The sequence below is a fragment of the Gopherus flavomarginatus genome, chromosome 7 (assembly GCF_025201925.1).
Source record: "Gopherus flavomarginatus isolate rGopFla2 chromosome 7, rGopFla2.mat.asm, whole genome shotgun sequence".
Lineage (NCBI taxonomy): Eukaryota > Metazoa > Chordata > Testudines > Testudinidae > Gopherus > Gopherus flavomarginatus.
Window position 1 is genome coordinate 98,546,633 of NC_066623.1, and position 21,052 is coordinate 98,567,684.

Here is a 21,052-nt window from a genome sequence, read left to right on the forward strand (position 1 = left end):
CTGAAGAATTGCCAACTCTCAAACTATTTTTTCCTTTAGACTTGCTTCCCAGGGGATCTTACCTACCAACTCCATGAGTTCACTAAAGTCTGCCTTAGAATCATAAAATACTAGGGTTGGAGGTCATCTAGTCCAACCCCCTGCTCAAAGCAGGACCAATCCCGAGACTTTTACCCCAGTTCCCTAAACGACCCCCTCAAGGATTGAGCTCACAAGCCTGGACTTAGCATGTCAATGCTCAAACCACTGAGCTATCTCTGCCTTCTGGAAACTCATTTTCTTTATTCTGCTGTTTTCCTTTCTATCATTCCTTAAACTCAAGAACTCTATCATCCCATGATCACTTTCACTCAAGCTGCCTTCCACTTTCAAGTTCTCAATCAGTTCCTCCCTATTTGTCAAAATCAAATCTAGAACAACCTGTCCCCTTGTTGCTTTCTCTACCTTCTGAAATAAAAAATTGTCTCCAATGCATTCCAAGAACTTGTTGGATAATCTGTGCCCTGCTGTATTATTTTTCCAACAGATGTCTGGGTAGTAGAAGTCCCCCATCACCATCATCTCCTGTGATTTAGATGATTTTGTCAGTTGTCTAGAAAAAGCCTCATCTACCTCTTCTTCCTGGTTAAGTGGTCTATAGTAGATCCTACCAGTATATCACCCTTGATTTTTACCCTTCTTTTGCTTACCGAGAGACTTTCAACAAGTCTGTCTCCTATTTCCATTTCAACCTTAGTGCAACTGTATGCATCTTTGATACCCAAGGGAACACTTCCTCCCTTTCCCCCCTGCCCGTTCTTCCTGAGCAAGCTTTATGCTTCTATACCAATATTAGTGGTGCATAAGGGAAGTCCCCTCTGAGCAGCCAGGGATAGATAAAGTTACAGTATTGCTAATTTGCAACTAGATTGTGGGATTTTTGACACAGGGTTTAGGAGCCTGCAGAAGGAGTGGTCATGATGATTTGAGAACCTCCTTCACTCCTGCAATTTTCAGGGCTGGGCAGAGCTGTGAGTGTGACAGCCTTCGAGCTAAGGACACAGGTCTGTCCTGCCCCCAGACATTGCCTTCAGTGTATGGTCTGATACCACTCCAGAAAGATAAGGCTAGCCACAGGACTGGGGGTGGGATCCTGATACAAAGTTTGGAGGTCGTTCACAGTCATCATTAAGGGTAGGGCAGTTGGAACTAGGGTTACAGTTCCTATAGGTAGGGTACTTGGAGCTAGGGTTAGGGTTCCCATAGATAGAGCTTCCAGCCCTAGGGTTAAAGTTCCTAAGGGCAGGGCACTTGGAGCTAGGGTTAGGATTCCTATGGGATGGCACGTGGGGCTAGGGTCAGGGTTCCTGTAGATAGGGCACTTGAAGCTAGGGTTAGGGTTAAAACGAGTAGGGAACTTGGAGCTAGGGTTACGGTTCCTACGGGTAGGGCACATGGAGCTAGGGCTAGGGTTCTTATGGGTAGGGCGCCCCGCCCTATGGTTAGGTTTCCTAAGGGAAGGGAACTAGAAGCTAGGGTTAGGGTTCCTAAGGATAGGGCACTTGGAGCAAGGGTTAGGGTTCCTATGGGTAGGGCACTTGGAGCTAGAGTTAGGGTTCCTATGGGTAGTGCTTCCCGCCCTAAGGTTAAGGTTACTAAAGAGTAGGGCACTTGGAGTTAGGGTTAGGGTTCCTATGGGTAGGGCATCCTGCCCTAGGGCTAGGGTTGTTAAGGATAGGGCACTTGGAGCTAGGGTTAGGGATCCTATGGGTAGGGCTTCCCCCCCAAGGGTTAGGGTTCCTAAGGGTAGGGCACATGGAGCTAAGCTTAGGATTCCTATGAGTAGGGCTTCCCGCCCTAGGGTTAGGGTAACTCTGAGTAGGGCACTTGTAGTGAGGGTTAGGGTTCCTATGCATAGGGCTTCCCACCCTAGGGTTAGGGTTCCTATGGGTATGGCTTCCCGCCCTAAGGTTAGGGTACGTAAGGGTAGGGCACTTGGAGCTAGAGTCAGGGTTCTGATGTGTAGGGCAATTGGAGCTAGGGTTAGGGTTCCTAAGGATAGGGCACTTGGAGCTAAGGTTAGAGTTACTATGAGCAGGGCTTCCTGCCCTAGGGTTAGGATTCCAATGGGTAGGGCACTTGGAGCTAGGGTTAGGGTTCCTATGGGCAGGGCATTTGGAGCTAGAGTTAGGGCTCCTATGGGTAGTACTTCCCGCCATAGGGTTAGGGTTACTAAAGAGTAGGACACTTGGAGTTAGGGTTAGGGTTCCTATGGGTAGGGCACACCCACTCTAGGGTTAAGGTTCCTATCGGTAGGGCACTTGGAGCTAGGGTTTGGGTTCCCACGGGTAGAGCTTGCCGCCCTAGGGTTAGAGTTCCTAAGGATAGGGAACTTGGAGCTAGGGTTAGGATTCCTATGCGATGGCACTTGGAGCTAGGTTAGGGTTCCTATGGGTAGGGCACCCCACCTAGGGTTAGAGTTCCTATGGGTGTGGCACTTGGACCTAGGGTTAGGGTCCCTATGGGTAGGGCACCCTGCCCTAGGGTTAGGGTTGCAATGGGTAAGGCACTTAGAGCTAGTGTTAGGGTTCCTATGGTAGGGCTTGCCGTTCTAGGGTTAGGGTTCCTAAGGGTAGGGCACTTGGACCTAGGGTTAGGGTTTCTATGAGTAGGACACCACGCCCTAGGGTTAGGGCTCCTATAGGTAGGACAGTTGGAGCTAGGGTTAGGGTTCTCTGGGTAGGGCTTCCCACCTTAGGGTTAGGGTTCCTATGGGTAGGGCTTCCCACCCTAGGTTTAGGGTTCCTAAGGGTAGGGGACTTGGAGCAAGGGTTAGGATTTCTATGGGTAGGGCTTCCCGCCCCAGGGTTAGGGTTCCTGAAAGTAGGGCACGTGGAGCTAGGGTTAGGGTTCCTATGAGTAGGGCACTTGGAGCTAGAGTTAGGGTTCCTGTGGGCACAGCTTCCCACCCAAAAGTTAGATTACCTAAGGGTAGGACACTTGGAGCTAGTTTTAGGGTTCCTAAGCATAGGGTGCCCTGCCCTAAGGTTAGGGTTCCTAAGGGTAGGGCACTTGGCACTACAGTTAGGGTTCCTATAGGTATGGCTTCCCGCCCAAGGCTTAGGGTTACTAAGGGTAGGGCACTTGGAGCTAGGGTTAGGGTTCCTATGGGTAGGGCACTTGGAGCTAGAGTTAGGGTTCCTGTGGGCACAGCTTCCCACCCAAAAGTTAGGTTACCTAAGGGTAGGACACTTGGAGCTAGTTTTAGGGTTCCTATGCGTAGGGGATCCCGCCTTAAGGTTAGGGTTCCTAAGGGTAGGGCACTTGGCACTACAGTTAGGGTTCCTATAGGTATGGCTTCCCGCCCAAGGGTTAGGGTTACTAAGGGTAGTGCACTTGGAGCTAGGGTTAGGGTTCCTATTGGTAGGACACTTGGAGCTAGGGTTAGGGTTCCGATGGGTAGGGCACTTGGAGTTAGGATTAGGGATCCCATGGGTAGGGCACTCTGCCCTAGGGTTAGAGTTCCTATGGGTAGGGCACTTGGATCTGGGATCAGGTTTCCGATGGGTAGGGCATGTGGAGCTAGGGTTAGGGTTCCTGTGTGCAGGGCTTCCCGCCCTAGGGTTAGGGATTCAATGTGTAGGACACTTGGAGCTAGGATTAGGTTCCTATGAATAGGGCGTCCCACTCTAGGGTTAGAGTTCCTAAGAGTAGGGCACTTGGACCTAGGGTTACGGTTCCTATGGGTAGGGTTTCATGCCATAGGGTTAGGTTTACCAAGAGTAGAGCACTTGAAGCTAGGGTTAGGGTTCCTACGGGTAGGGCGTCCCACCCCAGGGGTTAGGCTGCCTATGGGATGGCACTTGGAGCTAGGGTTAAGGTTCTTATGGGTAAGGCACTTGGAGCTAGGGTAAGTGTTCCTATGGGTAGGTTTTTCCTCCCTAGGGCAAGGTTTCCTAAGGGAAGGGTACTTGGGGCTAGAGTTACGATTCCTATGGGTAGGACTTCCCACCCTAGGGTTAGGGTTCCTAAGGGTAGGGTTCGTGGAGCTAGGGTTAGAGTTTCTATGAGTAGGGCTTCCCTCCCTAGGCTTAGGTTTCGTAAGGGTAGGGCACTTGGAGCTAAGCTTAGAGTTTCTATGTGTAGGGCTTCCTGCCCTAGGGTTAGGGTTCCTATGAGTAGGGCATTTGGAGCTAAGGTTAGGGTTCCTAAAGGTAGGGCACTTGGAACTAGGCTAATGGTTCCTAAGGGAAGGGTGCCGTGTGCTATGTTTAGGGTTCCTATGGGTAGGGCACTTGGAGCTAGGGTGAGAGTTCCTAAGGGTAGGATACTTGGAGTTAGGGTTAGGGTTCCCATGTGTAGGGCACTTGGAGCGAGGGTTAGGGTTCCTATGGGTGTGGCTTCCTGCCCTAAGGTGAGGGTACCTAAGGGTAGGGCACTTGGAGCTAAGGTTATGGTTACTAAAGGTAGGGCATCCTGCCCTAGGGTTAGAGTTCCTACGGGTAGGGCACTTGGAACTATGGTTAGGATTCCTATGGGTAGGGCTTCTTGCCCTAGGGTTAGGGTTCCAATTGGTACTGAACTTGGAGCTAGGATTAGGGTTCCTATGGGTAAAGCTTCCCGCTCTAGGGTTAGAGTTCCTAAGGGTAGGGCACTTGGAGCTAGGGTTAGGGCTCAAAAGGGTAGGGCACTCGGAGCTAGGGTTAGGGTTCCAATGGGTAGGGCTTCCCGCTCTAGGGTTAGGATTCCAATGGGTAGGGCACTTGGATATAGGATTAGGTTTCCGACTGGTATGGAATCCCGCTTTATGGTTAGGGTTCCTTAGGGTAGGGCACTTGGTGCTGGGGTTAGGGATCCTATGGGTAGGGCATTTGGAGCTAAAGGAAGGGTTCCTATAGGAAGGGCACCTCGCGCTAGGTTTAGGGTTCCTATTTGTAGGGCACTTGAAGCTAGGGTTAGTGTCCCAATGGTTACGGCACTTGGAGCTAGGGTAAGGGATTCTATGGGAAGGGCGCTCCGCGCTATGGTTAGGTTTTCTATGGGTAGGGCACTTGGAGTTAGGGTTAGGGTTCCTATGGGTAGGGCACTTGGAGTTAGAGTTAGGATTCCTAAGGGTAGGGCACCTCGCCCTAGGGTTAGAGTTCTTATGGGTAGAGCACATGGATCTACGGTCAGGGTTCCGATGGGTAGGGCACTTGGAGCTAGGGTTAGGATTCCTAAAGGTACAGCTCTTGGAGCTATGGTTAGGTTCCTATGGATAGGGCTTCTCGCTCTAGGCTTAGGGTTCCAAAGGTTAGGACACTTGGAGCTAGGATTAGATTTCCTATGGGTAAGGATTCCCGTTCTAGGGTTAGGTTTCCTAAGGGTAGGGCACTTGGAGCTAGGGTTAGGGTTCCAATGGGTAGGTCTTCCTGCCCTAGGGTAAGGGTTCCAATGGGTAGGGCACTTGGATCTAGGATTAGGTTTCCTATGGGTAGGGAAAACCGCTTTATGGTTAGGGTTTCTAAGGGTAGGGCACTTGGAGCTGGGGTTAGGGATCCTATGGGTAGGGCATTTGGAGCTAAAGGAAGGGTTCCCATAGGAAGGGCACCCCGGGCTAGGTTTAGGGTTCCTATTTGTAGGACATTTGAAGCTAGGGTTAGGGTTCCTATGGTTACGGCACTTGGAGCTAGGGTAAGGGATCTTATGGGAAATGCGCCCCGCACTATGGTTAGGTTTCCTATGGGTAGGGCACTTGGAGCTAGGTTTAGAATTCCTAAGGGTAGGGCATCCCGCCCTAGGGTTAGAGTTCTTATGGGTAGAGCATATGGATCTATGGTCAGGGTTCCGATGGGTAGAGCACTTGGAGCTAGGGTTTGGGTACCTAAGGGTAGGGATCTTGGAGCTATGGTTAGGGTTCCTATGGATAGGGCTTCTCGCTCTAGGCTTAGGGTTCCAATGGGTAGGACACTTGGAGTTAGGATTAGAGTTCGTATGGGTAAGGCTTCTCACTCTAGGATTAGGTTTCCTAAGGTTAGGGCACTTGGAGCTACGGTTAGGGTTCCTATGGGTCTGGTACGTGGAGCTACGGTTAGGATTCCTATGGCTAGGGCTTCCCGCCCTAGGTTTAGGGTTCCTAAGGGTAGGGCACTTGGAACTAGTTTTAGGGTTCCTATGCATAGGGTGCACAGCCCTAGGATTAGGGTTCCTAAGGGTTGGTCACTTGGACCTAGGGTTAGGGTTCCGATGGGTAGGGCACTTCGAGCTAGGGTTAGGGCTCCCAGGGGTAGGGCACTTGGAGCTAGTTTTAGGTTTCCTATGCATAGGGTGCCCCATCCTAGGGTTAGGGCTCCTAATGGTGGGTCACTTGGAGCTAGGGTTAGGATTCCTATGGGTAGGGCTTCCCGCCCTAAGGTTAGGGTACCTAAGGGTAGGGCACTTGCAGCTAGGGTTAGGGTTCCTATGGTTAGGGTTTCCCACCCTAGGGTTAGGGTTCCAATGGGTAGGGCGCCCCGCCCTAGAGTTAGGTTTCCTAAGAGTAGGGCTCTTGGAGCTAGGGTTAGAGTTTCTATGGGTTGGGCTTCCCACCCTAGGCCTAGGATTGCTAAGGGTAGGGCATTTGGAGCTAGGGTTAGGGTTCCTATGGTTAGGGTTTCCCACCCTAGGGTTAGGGTTTCTATGGTAGGGCTTCCCACCCTAGGGCTAGGATAGCTAAGGGTAGGGCATTTGGAGCTAGGGTTAGGGTTCATATGGATAGGGCACTTGGATCTAGGTTCAGGGTTCCTATGGGTAGGGAACTTGGAGCTAGGGTTAGAGTTTCTATGGGTAGGGCTTCCCACTCTAGGGCTAGGGTTGCTAAGGGTAGGGCCGGTTGAGGAATTGCAGGGCCGAATTCAAAGAGTTTTGACGGGGCCCTGGCAGGGATGACTTAAAAAAAACACATGTAAAAAAACACATAGGGCTTGTATTTACCGGGCAGTGCTCTGAGTCTTTGGTGGCACTTCGGAGGTGGGTCCTTCACTCGCTCGAGGTTTTCAGCGGCACTGAAGGACCCACTGCTGAAGTGTCGTTGAAGACCCGGAGAGAGTGAAGGACCTGCCACTGAAGTGCCGCTGAAGACCCAAAGCGCCGCCAGGTGAGTAAAAATTAAAAAGGCTCCTCTAGCCAGGGAAGGAATTCTCACTCGGCGCAGGGCCCTCTTAGGCGCGGGGTCTGATTCGGGGGAATTGGTGGAATTGGCCTAAAGCTGGCCCTGATTTTGGTTCGGGCTCATCTCTAATTGAAAGTGCTGCAACTGAAAAGAAACAACAGAAGGGGAAAAATCCATAACAGTCATGTGCCTTTTTCTGCATATATATCCCTACACTGAATGTGGTAGACTAGGAATTGTTATTATTTTAATTATCCAGGGATGCACCCACTGAACTGAAAGAGAAATATTTTGGTGGAATCAAATCAGCAGCACTGCTGACCTCAAAAGATCAAAAATCATGAGTCAGATCCCAAAAAATCACAAGATTTCAGAAACAATCAAACCAGGTTTTTTAGTCTCTCTTCTGAATTTTTAACTCCTCTCTATTCTTTTGGCTATATGTGTCTGATAGTTTCAGTTTGGAAAATCACCTGTAATGAATGTACAAATGCATGCTTCTCCATGCCTCTTTTAACATAGTATTTTTGTATATAATAAGTACCAGTATATGCACTACAGAGTCCTAATTGCTTTTAACAGAGGTAACCTATAAATTAAAAATTACACTGTGCTGTTCAAATATTCACTAATTAATCCTGACAAATTCAAAGACTCTTGACCTTTGAGAAAATTTGGAGCCCCCTCCAATCTTTATAGCTCAGGCCATGCACTGTTTTTGCAAGAAACAAGAATGTACAGTGGCAGTGGCAGATACCAGGCTGACCTATTCTCTCAAAACTAAAGCCTAAAGTCCTTACTGAGGCCAAACTCGCATTGAGGTCAGTGGGGAGTTTTGCCTGATTAAAGTTTGAATAAACTGTGTAAGGACTTGAAACCTCTGACATTTTCTGAGTATAGGTAACAAAAGCAAACATTTCATGATATTAAATGACAACTGCCACCTGGTTATAAGTATAACAACAAACCTGGTGTTTTCAAAAGCAAAATACTAGCCATGGGAGAATAAAAACATGATTAGAATCCCTTTAAGTGCAAAACCTTCTCTTAACACAAACTTAAAAAGCAGATGTGTACCCCCTCTGGTGGACTACTATTGATATACAGAGCATTTTTCCATTAATAAAGGAAGAAAAGTGCTTTAGCTGCCAGGTGGATAAACAGCATATAGGAAAGTGCTATGGGATTTTTCATTAATTGCAGCTGGAGTCTAGGTACACAAGTACTAGAGAATTGAGCTCCAATACATTTCAAACAGAGAGGCATGGATTAATAATGGTTTAAATGCCTACTTGGCCTAAACACATGAACTACTTAATCTGAATTTTGAGCTCTGACACAGATTTCCTCTGTGGTCTTAGGCAAGTCACTTAATCTCCTCTACTCATTTTCCTGATCTGTTTAAAAAAATGTAGAGGAGGATAGTAGAATAGCAATATCCACTTCTGTGAGAAGGGTGTTGTCAGGATTAATGAGTTAATATTTGAAAATTACAATTTTATTTTATCTATTACCACTGGTAAAGACAATTAAGACTCTGAGGTGATCTATTTCTTATATACAAAAATACTAGGTTAAAAGAACATTATTAAAGTTGCAAAGTCAAAAGTTATGAAATGCCAGAAATAAGGTAGCCTATGCAACCTTAATTTGCCCCCCTTGTGTGTAGGCATTGTGAGACAGTGTTTAACTACAGGACCACATACAGTTTTTTCCCCAGGCCCCCTGCTTCATGCCTGAGATGGCCAACTGGCATGGAAAATTTCAGTCCAAATGATTAAAGTTTGGCAAAGTTGATTTTGTAACCAAAGTTCAGTGTTTCATGTTAGTGGAATATTTATGATTGTTCTAGTCTAATTTGCTATAATATCATATGCTCAGCTAATAAAAATCTGGATTCCTTCTTTACATCATCCTCTGCTGCATTTTCACTGACATGTTTGGTATTTTATGAATATATCAGACTTCTCTAACACAATGCCATGTGCATAACTTGAAATTTTGCTTTCTGTTTTGAAGCAGAAGTCAAAATGAGAACAGTGTGTTTAAATACTGTAGTATAGAGTCTATACATGTACTGAAACTTACTTCATAATCATCAGGCAGAAATGTAACATGTCTGAAAACAATATGAAAACTGGTCCATCAAGTTTTCATCTCCATGAGCTCTAATTCATATTAGAAATCCAGAGAACATTTGCTGTTTGCTTTATGTCACTACTTTCCTCTGTGATGGTGACAGTTCTTCTATTATAATTATAGTTATTTTGAATACAATTAAACAGTAATTAAAACTAATCCACAATAGTTTTACTTTTAAAGAGTGCTTAGTAACAATTCTCCTATGAGCAGGTAAGGTACTTTTGTGCCATCATTTACTCCCATCTTGGGCCACATATTTTAATCAGTTATCTGACAAAGTGCACAGTGGAGGGGCATATTTGAGAAACACATAAAAGACAAAACAGTGGCTTACTTTACTCATAACATTAACAAGGAATTTTTAGAGAAGGCTTGTGTTAGCAACAAAAGGATTTTGTGTACTGTGATAAAGATCCTTGATTTGTTTGACAAACATACAACTCAAATATATTTCTGCTCTGTAGGAGTCCTGTGTAAGGAAATAAAGCTGTACAGTGAATCACAAACACAACTGATCACGAGAAAAATAACTGAGACCATCTTTAGCTAGGTTGGGCATATATGCAAAAAAGATGGGCAAGATAAATTCATTGTCACTTTCTAAGTTTCCTAGCTTCAAGCACCAGGCATTGAAATGCCTCCCACCAGGCAGGATATAACTCAGCTGATGTGCAATATTAGAGTAGGGCTTCTTATTGAAAGCATAACTTCATTACCTATGATGAACAATAGCAATCTACATTCCATGATCACAGCTATCAACAGTAAGATGATGCACACAGGATCTAGTCAAACAATCCTATTTAAACTTAGTAAGTCAGATCCTCAGATGGTGTAAATTGGCATAACTCAAATGAAGCTATATTGATATACACCAGGCTGGGGATGTGGCCTAGAGTTCATATCACTCATTTGGTAACTTGCTATACAATATCAGTTGTTTGCAGCCTAGTTGTAGCTGTGTTGGTCTCAGGATATGAAAGAGACAAGGTGGGTGAGGTAATCTCTTTTGTTGGTGAACCACACAACCTTTTGAATGCCATCGACCTGAAGAGTGCTCTGGGTAAGCTTGAAAGCTTGTCTCTTCCCCCAATAGAAGTTGGTCCAATAAAATATATTACCTCACCCACCTTGTCTATCAAATATCAGTGCAGTCACAGAGTTGGGTGCTCAGCTGTGAAGAATTGTATGGCTGCTGACAAATCCCAGACAGGGCTGGAATTTGAAAGACAGGCTACATACTCAGGATTCTACAATATGCTACATATTGGCTGTTGCCATGTCTATACGTTTGGAGTCCAGTCCCTCAGGCAGGCATTGGCTAAAATACAACTCCAGAGTGGATGGAGAAAAAATGGCTAATTCTTCATCATCAGCTGAAAGCAATAGTGAATCAGTGGACTACACCTGCAGAGAACAGCAGGCAGCAGAGGTCTGATCAGCACTGGAGAGAAATACCATTGAATTAGCATTGTCATCTATGACTCATGCATGGTGCCTCCCCTACTTCCCTTGAGAGATCCAATCCCAGTCCCTTGAGCTTGATGCTAGGCTCCCCAAACTGCACAGCTGGCAGGTGAGGGGTGGCTGGATATTGGGATCTTTATGCTTTGTGCAGGGGGGAAGCTTTGCTCCATGCAAGCTCCCTGTCTCACAGGAGCGGGGTCTGAGTCTGCTGGCTATAGACAAAGACAGGACTGGAGTATCAACCACTACACTGATCCTCCCTTCTCCCACATTCCCTGTGCTAGCCATCCAGTACCCAGCCCTGCAGAAGATTGGGATCAAATGTAATACATCAGCAACTCTGCCCTGTATACATATATAATTCAATTTTAACGATTTATGCTAATACTTCTCTATGTTCCAGGAAATACTCTGTAGTATATTTTATAAAAAGAGATTAAGTCTTAGTAATATACCTCACCGCAGCCTCTGCTATTTAAATCTTTGCTTGGAGTTGGGGTGAGATAGCAGGTGGTTTTTGAGCAGATTAGGTGGTATGTGGATTAGTTAGGTTCTATTGTAATAACTGCAGGAGCTGCACAAGGTGAAAGGGTAGTTTTAACATTACATTACTAGTCAACTCAATACAAACTGCTCAGGATATCCCCGAATATGCCAGCCAATGCTAAACACACTGTGCTAACCAGTGGTCAATAAAGCTCCTGATTTTTATTCCTCCTGTATGCAATTCTCTCCTGTGCAGAAAGCCATTTCAAGGCCTATGCACCAGTTAAATCTCATTTAAGGCCATGAATCTCTGCTGTCCCTCTCTCTCTGGGGTACATTTCTCCCTCTCCGATCACTCTGTCATCCACTGAAAGGTTTGCACTACACTGTTCCATAGACACTTCCCTAAAAACAACAGCATGATGAAAGGATTAGAGAAGCACAGGAGTCTGAAGGACAGGTGGGGCAATCATTTGTGAAGATAGTGGAAGGAAGGAAAAAGAGAGCGAGAGAGTAGTTTAACACAGTATCAGAGGGGTAGCCATGTTAGTCTGGATCTGTAAAAGCAGCAAAGAATCCTGTGGCACCTTATAGACTAACAGACGTTTTGGAGCATGAGCTTTCGTGGGTGAATCTGAGGAAGTGGGTATTCACCCACGAAAGCTCATGCTCCAAAACGTCTGTTAGTCTATAAGGTGCCACAGGATTCTTTGCTAGTTTAACACAGTAATTTATCAACAGCTCTGTCCCTGCTTCATTTGCACCTTCTCCTTCCACAGGAGAAGTAGAACAAGCGTAGCTGAGAGGCTGTTGCTGTACAGAGTCTTTTCAGCAGAGCAGTGTCTGGATCAAGCAAGACGGGATGGTGGTAGGGAACTGTGTCAGATGGCAATCTTGTATTGTGTAGGCCCTCGGGTCATTTAGCCACTGAACATTGGTAGTGTGTGTTTGTCTGATGCTGACTCTCTCTTAATTTTAATAATAATCCGTTTCAATAGGATTCAGGAAAGGAAACAGATTTTCTGTTTCCATTTCATTTCACACCACTGTGTTGCACTATGTGCCATAATGAAAAATGCACAAGCGTCACACATCTGTGAGAATAAACAGTCAGGACTCGTGGCTTAAGTAAGTGTAGATGTTTTACAGCTGAAACTTAAATCACTAAGCCATTCTCTCCAGATATTTTCATGTTAGGACTGGAATGTGGGTCTAGCCTGTGGTGAATACAGCAACAGCAGGTGTTTACCCTCTGACTAAATCGGTTTCATTTAGCTGGCTTCCCATATTCTTTAATGACCATGAGGAAAAAAGATTATAAGACTTCCATTCCAAAAAGCTGCTTATTACAGTCAACTGCTGTATAATCAGCCACAGTATTTAGCAGTCTTGGCATAAACGAGGCTGGGGCTCTGGTTGCGCCTTTTCTTGGATGAAACTTTTATTCCACTTTTGATCAAACAAACATAACCTACATAACTCAGACTTACTGGTGTATTTGTCCTTTTAGCAGTTGCTGCATAATGTCATTATGAACAGCACATTCTGCTGGAAATGTCATCTCACCTGGGCACTGCTGCATACTTTGTGGGGCCCTTAAATGAGAATGTTGTTTGAAGGATGTATGGGGAAGGGGAAGGGCCAGCAGGCTGTTTTGTTTACAGAGACAGGGCCTGGAAGTGGAAGAATGTTAAAGTTTATTTTCGAGGCCATTATCTTTTTAGTCCAAGGCAGAAGCAGAAGATTTATTGTTTTTTAAATGGTCAGTTCCTCTGGAGATTTACCAAGACATGTATTGGATTGAAACCAAAAGGTCAAGAAGTGTTATCTGTTTTCAGTCAAAGAAAGGGCCGGATTTAGTTGCAGGAGAGCCAGGTGACTTCCTGGGATGCCAGGCTTGGAGGGGCACTGGGCTCAGGGTGCTGTAAGGTATTCAAATGTTTAACAAATAGAGGGGGGGTTGCTGAAGACACTTCTGGCCTGGGGCACCATTTGGTCTAGGGAAGGCCCTGGTCAAAGACACAGCAAAGCCTTCCAGGTAGGGAACAGTTTAGACACACTCATAGTGTTAGTTCTAACCATTAGAGGAGTGAAGTTCTGGAACAGCTTGCCAAGAGGAGCAGTGGGGGCAAAAGACATATCTGGCTTCAAGACTAAGCTTGATAAGTTTATGGAGGGGATGGCATAATGGGATAGCCTAATTTTGGCAATTAATTGCTCTTTGATTATTAGCAGGTAAATATGCCCAAAGGTCTGTGATGGGATGTTAGATGGGGTGGGATCTGAGTTACTACAGAGAATTCTTTCTGGGTGCTGGCTGGTGAGTCTTGCCCACATTTTCAGGGTTTAACTGATCGTTATATTTGGGGTTGGGAAGGAATTTTCCTCCAGGGCAGATTGGCAGAGGCCTGGATGTTTTTTGCCTTCCTCTGCAGCATGGGGCATGGGTCACTTGCTGGAGGATTCTCTGCACCTCGAGGTCTTTAAACCATGATTTGAGGACTTCAATAACTCAGACACAGGTTAGGGGTTTGTTGCAGGAGTGGGTGGGTGAGATTCTGTGGCCTGTTTTGTGCAGGAGGTCAGACTAGATGATCATAATGGTCCCTTCTGACCTTAGAGTCTATGAGGCTCATTCACCTACACATCTACCAATTTGATATACGACATGTGCCAGCAATGCCCCTCTGCCATGTTCATTGGCCAAACCGGACAGTCTCTATGCAAAAGAATAAATGGACACAAATCAGAGTCAAGAATTATAACATTCAAAAACCAGTCGGAGAACACTTCAACCTCGCTGGTCACTCGATTACAGACCTAAAAGTCACAATACTCCAACAAAAAAAACTTCAAAAACAGACTCCGATGAGAAACTGCTGAATTGGAATTAATTTGCAAACTGGACACCATTAAATTAGGCTTGAATAAAGACTGTGAGTAGATGGGTCATTACACAAAGTAAAACTATTTCCCCAGGTTAATTTTGTTCCCTTACTATTACTCACACCTTCTTGTCAATTGTTGGAAATGGGCCATCCTGATTATCACTACAAAAGTTTTTTTCTCCTGCTGATAATAGCCCACCTTAATTGATTAGTCTCATTAGAGCTGGTATGGCAACACCCATTTTTTCATGTTCTCTGTGTATATATATCTTTCTACTGTATTTTCCACTGCATGCATCCAATGAAGTGGGTTTTAGCCCACGAAAGCTTATGCTCAAATAAATTTGTTAGTCTCTAAGGTGCCACAAGTACTCCTGTTTTTTTTCCTTATTCCTTTAGGTGACTATTAAACAGCCTCATATCTCATCATCAGGAATTTTTTACTAATATTCAGCCTAAGTGATTCATTTCTCAGCTCATTATTTCTGGCTACAAACCTTTCCACAGCAACCTAATAATTCTTCTCCCTCCTTAGTGTTTATACCCTGCAACTATTTGTAGTTTAAAATTATATTGGTGACAGGAGGCAGTGGGGAAGCTGGCTAATGTCAAGGTCTGCTGGAGAGGAGAGCTAGGAGTTCAAGCCCTGCCACTAAATTAGAGTTTGTGATTTTATTCAGAACAAGGGTCCTTAGCTTCAGAAAGTTTGAGAACCACTAATTTAGCTCAGTTTTTCCAGGTGAATTCATGTCTACAAAATAAGAGGTGACTCAGCTCTGCCTGGCGGCATATCTCTCATGTGACACCTGTGTTGTGTGTAGCATGTGTTTGTTATGATTTGTTTTCAGTGCATTGTGCCGTTAAGTGGCGAGAGGACCCACCTCCCTGGCTCGATTATTTTGCATTCAGATGCAGCCAGTTACAGAGGTGATGGGCACACTATGCTCTCTCTTGGAGACCTTGCTTTTGTTTTCTTAATATAAAAAAGTTCTTGTTGACACATATGGTTGCTCTTTGTGTGTAATGAAATATACCACTCCTGCTTATATTCTTCATCCAAACAAACCAAAGGGGACAGCCCAAGCTGGTGGTTTGTATAGAATTATTTGCAAAACAGTAGGAGAAAGTCATCCCTAATGCAAGCCAACTGAAATCAATGTAATTACATAAGGAATTAATTTGGCCCAGGGGCTCTAAACTATAGTCTCTCTTGCTTTGCAATATGCTGTAAAGCAACAAAGACTATTATAACAAAAAAAGTGTGTTTTCCATGTTTGCTATTTGAATGTGGTGTGCTACCAATTCTTGCTCTGTTAAGAGACATGTACAACAGAGGGGAATATTTAGGCTTAGTTTCTGAGTGGAGAAGTTAAATATGATTAAGAACTGGTCTATTAAAGGTGTAACTAGTATGGAAAAGAAGTGATGTGTTTGGCAATGAGTTGTCAATAAGGGTTTTGGAGACACTTCTCAGGGGAAAATATTTCATTTTATTTCAGACTATGATTTGCTGAGATTTCAATTTATGGATAATTTTTAATGATCAGGTAATACTAAATCTGTCACTGAGTCAGTTTCCTACTCATGAAGGTGGCAATGAGGTATTAAGCACTTCATGCAATTATAAGAGATTGTTTCTATTTGACATAAATCATTCCCCATTTTCCATTATCTTTCCATAAAAAAGCACAAATGTCCTGGCTTCTCCATATAAATAACTTCCTTAAAGATTATGCCTGCAATGTGTCTGAGTGATGGGTTAAGCCTGTTATGTGATTTTAATGCCAAATTACATATTCAAACTGAACTGATACTGATTCATTTGTAATATAATTTAATAGCATAATCCCAGTTTTCCATTCACATTTTTTTTTCCTGTCTGTCAATGCTTGCAGGGCCAGATCTAGGTTTTTTGCCACCCCAAGCAAAAAAAATTTTGGCTGCTCTCACCCCAGCCCTGGGCTCCCCCCCGCATCTCCCTGCTGCCCCAGCCCTGGGCTCTCCCCCACCCGCACCCCCCTGCTGCCCCAGCCCTGGGCTCTCTCCCATCCACTGCACCCCCTGCCACCCCAGCTCTGGGCCTCCTCTCACCCACACCCCCTGCTGCCCCAGCCCTGGACTCTCCCCCCCCAACCTGCATTCCCTGCTGCCCCAGCCCTGGACTCTCCCCCCCCAACCTGCATCCTCTGCTGCCCTAGCTCTGGGCCTCCCCACACCTGCACCCCCCTGCCGTCCCAGCCCTGGGCTCCCCCCCGCACCCTCTGCCACCCCAGCCCTGATCTTTCCCCCCCCCACACCCCGTGCTGCCCCAGCTCTGGGCTCCTCTATTCCCCCCCACCAGTGCCCCCCCACCCTCTGCCGCCCCAGCCCTGGGCTCTCCCCCCACACCATCTGCACCCTCCTTCCTCCCCAGCCCTGGGTCACTTGTATCTTGATCCAAGGGCGGGTCATTCAGCAGGAATTTTGGATGTGCACAGAACACAGACAGGATTGGTTCCCATATGGTTACAGAACTGCAGTAAAGTGGAACAATTTTCAGCTTGTGTGATTGGAGGATATCTGGACGCATATTATAAGACTGTCCTACATAAATGAGGAAAAGTTGAGGTCCCTTTATTATTCTTTTGTTCCACTCTTTCTTTCTATGGGGAATTTGACAAGGCAATATCACTGTCTTCCTTTTAAACAAATAAAACTGAAAAAAAAAAAGGCAATGGCTGTTGACAATAGCAATTCCAGTCCTAAAAACCACTGGGAAGCATTTCTTGCTCAATTTTATCCTACTTTTTCTACAGCAAGTTACAGTGAATCAGTATATTTGATCTGGGAGAAATGACGTAACAGCTGCCCAAACTGAGCTTGAGTACTCCTGAATTTTGAGGTGTTCAAAACTGGAAGGCAGGTGCTAGATTCCCTTTCTGAATATTAGCTAAATCTGGAAAGGAAAAGTAAATTTCTGCTTCCATGGCTCAGAAGTGGACATCTTCCTACATGCCTGGTACTGTATCTGAAGTTGCCCAGGTCCAGTAGAGCCTCCCCTCCTTTACTTTTCATTTTAAATTCTAGTGGGATCCACATACCTCCCTTGCTAGGCTTCAGATAGAGAGGGGCACTGTCCATTGAGCCCACCCAATTCCTTCTTTGGGGGCTGCAAAGTGAGGTCCCACCAGTATCCCTACTCCAGTCTGGGGATGTCTTCTGAAGGGGATATCTGGGCCAAAGCCTTCTACTCCTTGGGCACACTTGTCCCCCATTCACAGTGCCACTCCACTCTAGCAAGGAGCTCTCCAGTCACAGCAAGCTGCAGTATGATGCTTCAGCTGCCATACTCCCTCCCCCTCCCTTTCCTGTTGATAGCAGCCAAGGGAATGCTGGGAAATGTAGTTCTTTCCCTGCTCCAGGGCTGGCTCTGTAGGCAGGGAGCTAACCAAGGAACTACAGCTCCCAGGGCCCCCTGTTGGTTCTCAACTCTCAGCTGGATCCCTGCCAGCTGCCACCCCTACAAATGGGCTGCCCCAATCACCTGCTTGCTTTGCTGGTGCCTACAGTTGCCCCTGAATGCTTGAGACCATTTTCAACAGACAAGGCCTGCAGGAGTTCTAATGCCTGTAGCTATATAGTCTCAAAGTTCCCCTATAGTGCTTTCTCTAAAACATAAAGGACTAGATTTCGGCTTCCTTTACTAATATTGAATAGCATTTTACTGCACCAGTAGTCCTGTTGTCTTCAATGGGAGTATTCATGGAGTCAGCAACTACTCAGCATGAATATGTTCTCAAAATCTGGCCCTAAGGAAGGAACAAAGGGATATTGTTTAGTCTCTCTCTATTAACATGTAAGCATATGATCGCCACACGATAAGTTTAATATAGTCAGATTTGTTTTCTAAGTTTCCCCAATGCAGACAAGGCCAAAGAGAGTAGCTGAAATCCATTCCAAATAATCCCAGCTGATCAGTTACAAATGACTGAAGAGTTTATTTCAGTTAAACAAAACACTGTTGATCTAAACTTCATGTTTGTCTTCTCCTGGCACCCAGAATAACTTCTCAGTCCATAAAATGAGAATCCCACTAAAGTCATTCAGTAAATGTGCTCAGGGCAAGAAAAAGAAGCAAGAGTCAAATGAAAAAAGAAAAGTCGCAATTTACAGTTCATAGAGATTTCCACAGTGTCTCCAACCCAGTGCTGAGTAACCCAGCTATACATCCATGTGAAGGAACAGATGAGACAATATTGCTTTCTCCTCCACAGGTCACATCAGCAGCCGCAATTTCTGAACAGCAACACAAGCACTGCCATGGATAGTGGCACAAACAGTCTCAAGAGCCAAGGCACACACTGAGTTTAAGTCCCCCCTGGAAGGCATGTATTCTCCTGACATTAGCAAGGTGCCACAGTGACTAGAGGCAGGTAATGGGAACCAACACTGTGATTTCTGTGGCATACCTGGCTGTGTTGACCACAGTACACTACAAGCTTGCTTGAGTATCCAGTACAAAATTTCTGATGAAGCCAAGTCAAACTTCTAGCTCAGGGATTCTCAAACTTCATTGCACTGCGACCCCCGTTTGACAATGAAAATTACTACATGACCCCTGGAGAGGGGCCTGAAGCCTGAGCCCTGCCTCCCCGTGCAGGGGAGCCCAAGCCCAAACTCTACTGCCCTAGGCAGGGGAAAAGGGGAGCGAAGCCATAGCTTTAGGCCTATAACCTAAGCCCTGACACCCAGGGATGAAGCCCTCAGGCGGTGTGGCTCATGCTTAGGCATCAGTCCTGGGCAGTGGGGCTCTGGCTTCGGCCCCGGGCCGCAACAAATCTAATACCAGCCCTGGCAACTTCATTAAAATGGGGTTGTGACCCACTTTGGGGTCCCAACACACAGTTTGAGAACCGCTGTTCTAGCTGGAGCATGAATTATCTACTGCATATACATTATTCACAATCAGTTATACACCAGCAATGAGACGAGTCAAAATCTCTTGGCCTAGATACTCCTGGAATTTTAAGGAGTTCCAAACCAAACCTGGATCCAAGTCTTTGATTGGCCCTTATGCCTTCCCCCGATACAAACATCCCCCAAACTAGGGGAAACAGTGCATTTCAATAGCTAAATCTGAGTCTGAATTTTGCAGCTAATGCATCTCCCTAATTTGAACCTTTCTGCTACAACACAACTGTAATCCATGACTTTTGGTGTCAGGCATGCAGAGGAGGTAAATATGCATGTTTTAACTTGAATTTATTTGCCTGTATTTTCTTTGGAAAGGAAACAAGGTCATTTTTCAGCTTTCAATAATAATCCTTCTCATGCAAATGTAAACCACCCACCGATGTTCTGCAATGGATTGTCAATACATGCTTTAAAAACTAACAAAAACATTTTAAAATATTTCAAAGATCTTTCTGGCATTATAATTGTAAGAAAAATGTCCTGTAGTAGCGGGGAAATGATGGGCTTGATTCTGCTACCTTTACTCCCATTGAGATTGAGTAAGGAACTAGTCATGGAATGAGGTACCGCTCATGGTGAATATGGATGGAAGAATCTAATCTGATATGCCTTGTATTTTATTAGCTGCAGGAACTGATTTTAGATGTGCTATATTGTGTACATTAATCAAAATTAGTTTGGTTTTACAGAACGATATAAACACCCATGTCAAGCTACCCTCAAATATGTGTTCTAAAATCTTAGTAAATTTAAAACAGTAAGTTAGTAAATATACTGTTACCATGAGCTAACAGTGTAATGGCCTACGCATGAAAATTCTTGGCTAATGTAAGAGCTAGTAACTTCATTGCCAGAATGCAGATTACAAGGCCAGAAGGGACCATCACAATCATCTAGTCTGATTTCCTGTATAACACGGGCCAAAATACTTTACAAATTATGACTCTTATTCAGATATGCCCGTAATTTTGAAAACTAGGATTTTACTTTTAATTCACAGTTTTCCCCCTTTTTTTCTTCCACTGCCCCGCCTTGTTTAATCCCTCACATGCCGATCTCCATGCTTTTAAAGATCACCCCAAAAAATTATCCATGCAACAGACTTTCAATATCCTGAACAAACCTTATGGAATTAAGTTAAGGTTTAGCTTAATTCAGTAAATTTATTGAGTTAAGGTTAACACCTCTGGGGTGCACTATATTAAAAATGCAATTGTGTATGTGTTACTGTGGCACTGTATGTACCTTGTCTAGTAAGGACGGGGGATGCTAATGCACTTCCTTTGTTATCAACCCTTTGAAGCTACCTTAAGAATAAAGCAGGCTTTCCTAGGAAACCTTTGTGGTACCTTGTAACTACAGCAACTACACCCCTGAACCAGCTCTGAAGAGAAAGCAAGCAGATGCCCTTCGGCAACCTGCCTGTGCTGGCAAATACACAGTGAAGGCAGGGAACTGTGCAGCCTGGAAATACCTCAGTCAGAGAGAGATGCCCAAATGCCACTCTAAGATGAGGGGTGGAGTCTGCCCAAGGGAAGCTTCCTAGTTTGCCTTTAGACTGGAGTCCCAATATTAACAGCACAACCTGCAAAAGAGAAAAGTCCTGTGGTTACATGTTTACATTCTCTCAGTTGCCATTATCATAAGCTCTTATTTTAAGCACCCAGAGATGAGAGGAAAATACTCTCCACTCAAGAGATGTGAAGCCAGGGGAGCCAGACGCCTTAGAGTGGGTGCCCTTGATGGCCTGCTGCAGCTGCACAGAACTGTGGCAATCAGGACGTACACTATGTGTGTATGTGGATGCTCCTTTAAAGGAAGATCATACGACATTCCCCTATAAAATATACTAGCACTATCAGGAAGAAGTGTGATTCAGTGGATAGGGCACTGGACTGAGATACAGCACACTTGGCTCCCCTATTACTTTGCTGTGTGGCCTTAGAAAAATCACTGAGCCTCAGTATTCCTATCTGTAAAATTGGGCTTAAAAAAAGCTCACTCAGCT

General features: G+C 45.2%; 1 protein-coding gene across 1 annotated transcript in view; it reads right to left on the minus strand.

The window, feature by feature from the left end:
* UBE2U (ubiquitin conjugating enzyme E2 U) overlaps nt 1–21,052 on the minus strand; it is a 72,479-nt gene that overhangs the window by 16,773 nt on the left and 34,654 nt on the right. The window contains exon 11 of the transcript XR_007775436.1: nt 20,519–20,629. The gene's annotated coding sequence lies outside the window, so the exon portion shown is untranslated. The remainder of the gene's footprint in view (nt 1–20,518; nt 20,630–21,052) is intronic.